This window comes from Penaeus japonicus, unplaced genomic scaffold, assembly GCF_977035675.1.
Source record: "Penaeus japonicus unplaced genomic scaffold, GWHDUDI00000001_assembly GWHDUDI00000002, whole genome shotgun sequence".
In the NCBI taxonomy this organism is placed as follows: domain Eukaryota; kingdom Metazoa; phylum Arthropoda; class Malacostraca; order Decapoda; family Penaeidae; genus Penaeus; species Penaeus japonicus.
The window spans coordinates 42,051,363-42,059,038 of record NW_028234404.1 but is presented as its reverse complement, the minus strand read 5'-3'; positions in this window follow the sequence as shown (position 1 = coordinate 42,059,038).

Genomic DNA, 7,676 nt, shown 5'->3' with positions numbered 1-7,676 from the left:
GGGTCGGGGAGTGTTGACTTTGACCTGACCTCGGAACTCTTGTTCCCTTCTTAATTCTATGTACTTGGTCTTGTCTGACATTAAGGTGTATGAGGTTTTTAAAGTTTGTTCTTTTTCTTTGGGTCTACTCAAACTGCCACTGTGTCTGTCTGTCTTTTTGTTAAATGTCTGTCTGTCTGGGGCTGTCTGAATGTCTGTTGTCTGTCTCTTTGTTTTCTTCTCTCTTTTCTTTTTATCTCTCTCTCTCTCTCTCCTCCCCCCTCTCTGTCCCTCTCTCTCTCTTTTTCTCTCTCTCTCTCCCCCCCCTTGCTTATCTAGACCCAACAAAAATAAGGAGAAATCCCGATAAAATCATTAAATATAAGTTTGTCATAATATTACAGACACTTAAAGACGCCAGAAAGTAAGAAAGAATAAGTAGCTTCTTGGACCACCTGACACCTGACTTGCTCCGCGAAAAAAGTTTCCCGCAGAGGTCAAAAAACCCGGGAGGAAACCCACTCGAATTACCACGTGATTAGATTAATTACGGTTTCTAAATTGGTTTTTTTTTCCCGAATGGGGACAGGAAGTGTCGCTGTGATTAGTGCAGCAAAAAGGAGGTGAGATAGGAGGTGAAATGTAGAAAGTTTTTTAAAATGAGTAAGTGAAGTAGGAAATTTAAATAAAGGGGAAAATAGATAAAAGGATAGACCTTGTAATAGGGAGTAGATATAGGGATATGAAATGTAAATAAATGAGATGATTGATGTAGACTGATATTTATAATTTTATATATATTTATATATATATTTTTTTTATATATATTTTTATTTATTATATTATATATACGTATATATATTTATAAAATATATATATTTATATATTATATATATATAATTTATATAGGGGGGGATATTTATATTAACGGTCAGAATTTGGTTGCTGAGTAATATAAAAACTTCATAATATATAAAAATATATATATATATATATAAATATTTATTTTATATATTTATAATATTATATGTTTGTATGTATGTGTATATATATTATATTTATATATTATTTTATATAATATATATTTATATGTGTGTGTGTGTGTGTTGTGTGTGTGTGTTGTGTTGTGTGTTGTTGTATTGTGTGTGGTGTGTGTGTGTGTGTGTGTGTGTGTTGTGTGTTGTGTGTGTGTGTGATGTGTGTATATTTATATAAATATATATATAATATATATATATTGGGGTTGTGGTGTGTGTGTGTGTGTGGTGTGTGTGTGTGTGTTGTATGGGTGTGTGTGTGTGGTTTGGGTGTGTGTGCATGTGTGAAAAAAAAAGGGAAAAAAAAAAAAAAAAAAAAAAAAAAAAAAAAAAAAAAAAATTATATTATATATATATATAATATATTTATATATATATATATATATATATATTTGTGTGTGTGTGGTGTGTTGTTGTGTGTGTGTGTGTGTGTTGTGGTTGAAAATAAAAATTTGTAATGCAAGATAAATGCATTTTAAATCTAACAGTACTGAGTGAATGACACAAAAATAGACCCAATGATACCCCAATATTTTTTTCCACGCATATTCAACATACATTAAACACATGAGAGACACATGAATATTTTATTTTCACATCATTAAACCCTCCCTCTTAACCTTTTATATTTTCATACCCTTCCCTGGGTATCCCTCTCTTCCATTAAGTGGATCCATGGTGATATGACAGACAACGCGTGCGAGAAGCTGTGATTGAGGGGTGAAAATGAGGTTGTGTTTTGATCAAAATTTCCTTTTAGTTTTTTTTTAAAGTTTCGTTATGTTATGTTTTGGTGGTTCGTTTTTGTTGTTTTTTTTTTTTGTTTTTATTATTAGTTATTTTATTTATAAGTACGTTAAGGTGTTTTGTCATCAAAAAAGTTCATTGTATGTTAGCAATATTATATTTTAGGGATAAAGATCGCAATAATGGCAATATTGATGTTTTTAGTAATAAGAGGGTTAATCATGACGGCAATGACGAAGCAATAGAAATGAAGATGACAACAATAATGATAGTAATGGAAGGAAAAAAACGGACAATAAAGAAAGGAGAAAGAAAAAGAATGATAATGATAAGAATCACAAAAATGTCTTTATCATTAATATTCATATCATTATTATTATCACCACATCCAGCGGTGTGTGTGTGTGTGTGTGTGTGTGCGTGTGAATGTGTGTGAATGTGTCTGAGTGTATGTGTGTGTGTGTGTGTGTGTGCGTGTGAATGTGTGTGAATGTGTCTGAGTGTATGTGTGTGTGTGTGTGTGTGTGTGTGCGTGTGAATGTGCGTGAATGTGTCTGAGTGTATGTGTGTGTGTGTGTGTGTTTACTCATTTCTTGCCTTATGATTTCTGTCCTCATTTCAAAGGATTGGATACCTCTCCTATCATGTATTTTTATAATATTATTCGGTTCAGTCCCCTTTCCCTTTTGTATCTCCCCCAGTTCGCTACCCCCAAAAATGACGTGTTTTTATCATCCTCCATTATTACTCACGTTGAAATTAATGGCAAAAAAGTTTGACAGATGGGGATGCAGATCTTAATCCACGGGGAGATGAGCGGTGATAGTTTGTAATCATCTCAAAGACGGGGAGCAAAACTTGATAGAGAGAGAGAGAAAAGAGAGGAGCGAGGCGGGGGTTTTAAGGGAGTGTGAGATGAGAAACGAATGCATGTTTTTTCAATATACTTCGTTCGTTTTTGGGTTTTTTTCGTCGTTTTATGACACAGGAGGGTTGGTTTTTGAAAAAGAACTGTGTGTGTTTTGTGTGTGTGTAGGTATTTATTATTTTTATATATATTTATTTAAATAATATATTATTTATTTTTTATTTATATATCTTCTTGACTATTTTCATTTCCCAAATTTCCCTTTATTAGTCTGTTTTTTTTCTTAAAATCATCAAAATAAATTGTTAGCATTGAAAATCAACCGTAATCAGCGTATTTAATTATCTATTTATAAGGGACTTGCCTCCCAAAGTAAAAACCCTTTTCTTATTTCAAATTTTATTTTTCAAATAGTTACTTAACTACCACTACTAAATTAAACTTTTGGTGACCTGTGCATACGCTAAAAATTTATTTCTTTCGATCAATATTTTAACTTTGTTATTTATCTGTATTTAAAAACATCACATTTCAATGGTAACATATATGTAGTTATACTTTATGAAAAATTTAAAGATTTATCATTTTTTCATATTTTGGTGATGTTTTTTGGTTGTTATGTAGTTTTTTCTTTTCGTTGTTGTTGTTTTTTGTCGTTATTATTTGGGTTTTGTTTTTGTTTAACAGGTAAACGTTTGTATTTTTTCAGGTCGAATCTCTGGCCAAGTTTAGGATGAGAAGAACAAAATTGTCTTTCTTTTTTTTTTCTTTGAACGGTGATTCACTCAAAAAAACGTTATTTTTGGTTACGAAGCGTTAGAAATACGAATAAAAGCCACGATGAGCAAGATTGCGAATTTTATGAGTTCCTGTCGAGGGTATGTTGGGTGTGGATTCATTGGGGGGAAAGCTTGTTTTTTAAAGGGATTTGGATGCACAGGACAATTCATTTACGGTGCAAAAGGTTCGTCTGCGGAATTGACTTTGGGCTGTGTTTGTCTTTATCCTCTCTCTTTCTTCTTTTCTTCCTTTTCTTCATTTGCTTATCTAGTCTCTTTTTTTTGTGTTTGTTCTCTTCTTTTTTTTTTTTCTTCCTCTCTCTCTCTTTCCTCTTTCTTTCTATCTATTGCTTCTCTCTCTATATTATAATATAAAATTATATTTAAATATTTTATTTTATATATTTTATTCTTTCACCCCCCTCCCTCTCTTCTTCTCTTCTCTCTCTCTTCCTTCTTTTCTCTCTCTCCCCCCCGCCCTCTCTCTTCCTTTTTCTCTCTCTCCTCTCCTCATCCCCCTTCTAATCTCTCTCTCTCTCTTTCTCTCTTATGGGTGTGTGTTTCTATCTTTCTTCTTAAAATATTCGAAGCATTTTTCAAGAGGGATCAACTGCGAGCTGGTTTTCCAGGAGGCAAAACAACCTCAGAGACGAGCAATAGCAAAGGGGAAAGTCGAACGGTGGGCACAACTCGAGGTTTCGACTTAAGCTACGCGAATAGTGAGAGAGAGTGAGAGAGGTGAGAGAGAGAGAGAGATGGAGGAGAGAGAGAGAAGAGAGAGAGAGAGAGAGAGAGCGAGGGCGTGAGAGAGAGAGAGAGGTAGGAGGGAGAGAAGAGAGAGAGAGAGTGAGAGAGAGAGAGAGAAGGAGAGATAGAAGGAGAGATAGAAGGAGAGAGAGGAGGGAGAGAATGAGAGGAGAGGGGAGGAGGGAGAGAATGAGAGAGAGAGGGGGGAGGAGGAGGAGGAGAGAGAGGATAGAGAGAGAAAGATAGAGAAAGGAAGAGAGAGAGAGAGCAAGAGAGAGTGGAGAGAGAAGAGAGGAGAGAGAGAGATAGGGAGGTTGAGAGAGTGAGAGAGCGAGAGAGAGGGGGGACAGAGTGAGAGAGAGAGAGGAGAGGGAGGGAGGGAGAGAATGAGGAGAGAGAGAGGAGAGAGAGTGAAGAGAGAGAAGAGAAGAGAGAGAGAGAAGAGGAGAGAGGGAGAGGGAGAGAAGAAGAGAGAGGGAGAGGGAGAGAGAGAGAGAGAGAGAGGGAGGGAGGGAGAGAATGACAGACGACCGGGTGTGAGAGAGAGAGAGAGAGAGTGTTAGAGAGAGAAGAGAGAGAGAAAGGAAGATGAGAGAGAGAAGAGAGAGAGAGAGAGAGGAGGAGGAAAAAGGAGGATAGAAAGAGAGAAACAAAAAGCCGATAATAGGACAGGAGATGGAAATAAATAAAAAAAAAGGACGAAGAATACACACACAACATCCACACACAACTCATATAATACAGAACGGAAAGAAGTGAGGGGGATTTGAGGGTGGGGTAGCCATGCCATATGCCATACTTTGTCCCATTCCCCCAAATGGTGCTAACCCTCAACTCCGCCACATATAGTCCTGGCAATATTATTTTACCATACCTCTAAATTGTTGCAAAAATTTATTGAGGCAATAATCCACCCAACAACAAATCAGTATATATATCAATGCTGGTTATTGAAGTCTTCTTTTTCTGTAATATTATTTCACCGCTTTCTAATTTTCCCAAAAAAACCCCAAATCGCTAATAGATATTGAGAGATAGACATTTGTATAATTATTCATGTTGGTATAAAAGTTCAGTTGATTACTTGCGTAAATGTGTGTGATTCATTCTATTCCTATGGAAATGAAAGTGGACTATCTGAAAAAGAAAAAAATATATAAACAACAAATAAAAAAACAAACAATCAATATGAAGCACACCCTAGTGCAATGACCTTCAAAAACTCGTTCACCCCCCCACCCCACACCCCCCCCTCCCCCCCCACCCCCCAAACAAAAAACAAACATTCTACTTTGTGGTCAGTGTAAGGAACTTCTCTTCTGCTTATCTCTCTCTTCTTCTTTCTTTCGTCTACCTTCTCTTTCTCCACTTGCCGCCCCCTCCCCCCCTCCTCTCCCCCCACTCATCCTCCCTCTCTCCACACGTTCATTCCGATATTGCACTACTTATTCCCTGAAAATAATGTACCCATTATTATTCAAAATTGAAAAAAAAATTTGAATATAGAGAACGATGTGTGTGGTGTTTGGGGGGGGTGTAGGAGAGAGAGCAAGGAACAAGTTCTTATATCTTTCAAGAAATAATACATATTAATTAAATATAACTAAACATCAAATCATTACAAATCATTATCATCCATTATCTTTATATATTGAATACCTGTAACATTACTATCATTATGTTATAACAAATATTTATATGTTTTAATCCGAATTGTTATATTTGTACCAATATAAACATCATGATTATTATCACTAATATATTTAATATCATTTATTATCACACTTATCATTAAAAATCACGATAATAATTATATTGGTATCATTATTATCATCACCATTCGATTTAAACTAATTACAAGTCTTAAATCAATGAATCATCATCATACTTTTCATTATCATCAACATCACTATTGCCCAACTATCCGTTATCATTATCCTAATAATCATTACTATAATCATACCATCATCACTTCCTTTTAACATATCCTTATCATCAACACCACTATTACTACCATCACTATAACCACAAATCCATCCCCATCTGACCATCATCAATTGCCATATCCAAATAATGGCATCCCTCACCAGACCTCCTGGTATGGCGAGCTGGAAGCCAAAGACCTCTGAAACGCCAAAAAGAAATCTCCCAACAACAACGAGAGAATATGAAACAAGCATACCCGGGGAGTGCTAGGGTGTGCGCCCGCTGAGTGGGAATGAGAGAGAAAAGGGGGAGAGGAGAGAGGGAGGGAGGGAGATAGGTAATTAAAGGAGAGAAGAGAGAAGCAGAGAGAAGAGAGAGAGATAAAAGGAGAAGAAGAGGAGAGGAGAGAAGATAGAATAGAAGAGAAAATTGAGAGAGAGTGGAAAAGAATGGTAAGGGGTAGAGAGAAGAGAGAGTGACAGTCGAGAGAGAGAGAAGGAGAGAAGAGAGGAGAGAGAGAGAGGAGAGTGAGAGAATAGAGAGAAAAAAGATACATAACGAGAGTGGACGGAAAGAAAAAGAAGAAGAGGGAGGAGGAAAGAAGGAGGAAAAGGAGGAAGAGGGAAAAGGGAAGAAGGGAGAGGGAGGGGGAGGAAGAGGGAAATAAATAAAACATGTTGTAAGACAAAAAATAGAAGAAAGAAAGACAAAAAGAGAAGAAGAAAAAGAAGATGAAGGAAAAGGGGAAGGGAATGGGGAAAGGAAGAGAAAGGGGGATGCAATTGGTATTGGAAAAGAAAAAAAAAGGAAAAAAAAAAAAAAGAAGGGAGAAAGGATTAAAAAGAGGGAGGAGGACGAGGGAGGAGGAATAGGAAAAAAGGAAATTAAGATAGGGAGAAAGTAGGGACAAAATAGGTGGAAAATAAAAGGAGAGAATGTTAGTAGAAGAGAGGAAAAAAGAATAGCAGAGAGAAGGAAGGAGAAGACAAGATGAAGGAGGAAAGACTATATGCATCAGGTATCAACCTACACAAATCCATTAATGAAAGATCCAGTGTTTACTTGCCCGCGAAACCTAGAACTCACACAAGGCCTACTTTTTTTTGGAACCCCTCTCGTTTAAGAAGGGGGGGGGGGGGGGGGGGTGGGGGGGGGGGGGGGGGGGGGGCGGGAAGTGAGGGAGGGGGGTGGTTGAAACCTACCTTACCCTATCTCTTTCCCCTTTTCTTCTCTTACTTTTCCTTTTCTTATTATCCTTTATCCTTGTCAATTACACTTCCCTCCACCCATACCTCTCCCTTCCTTCCTTCCAAACCTTCTCTTTCCCCCGGTGTTTCCATAATTCTTCCTTCCACCCTTACATGAGACACTCTTCACCCATTCTACTTTTCTACCTTTTTCTTGCGCCTCGTGTGGGGTGGTGGGAGATCTTCGTTTATTTTTTTTTTTTTTTTTTTCTTTTCTAAATGCGGATGCTTTTGGGTGGGTTATGTTGTGGTATTTGTTGAGAGGAGGGGGGTATAGGGATATATGATTGTGTTGGAAGGAAGCTATGTGTGGGAGGAGGAGGGGGGTGTGTGGATGGAAAGTCTG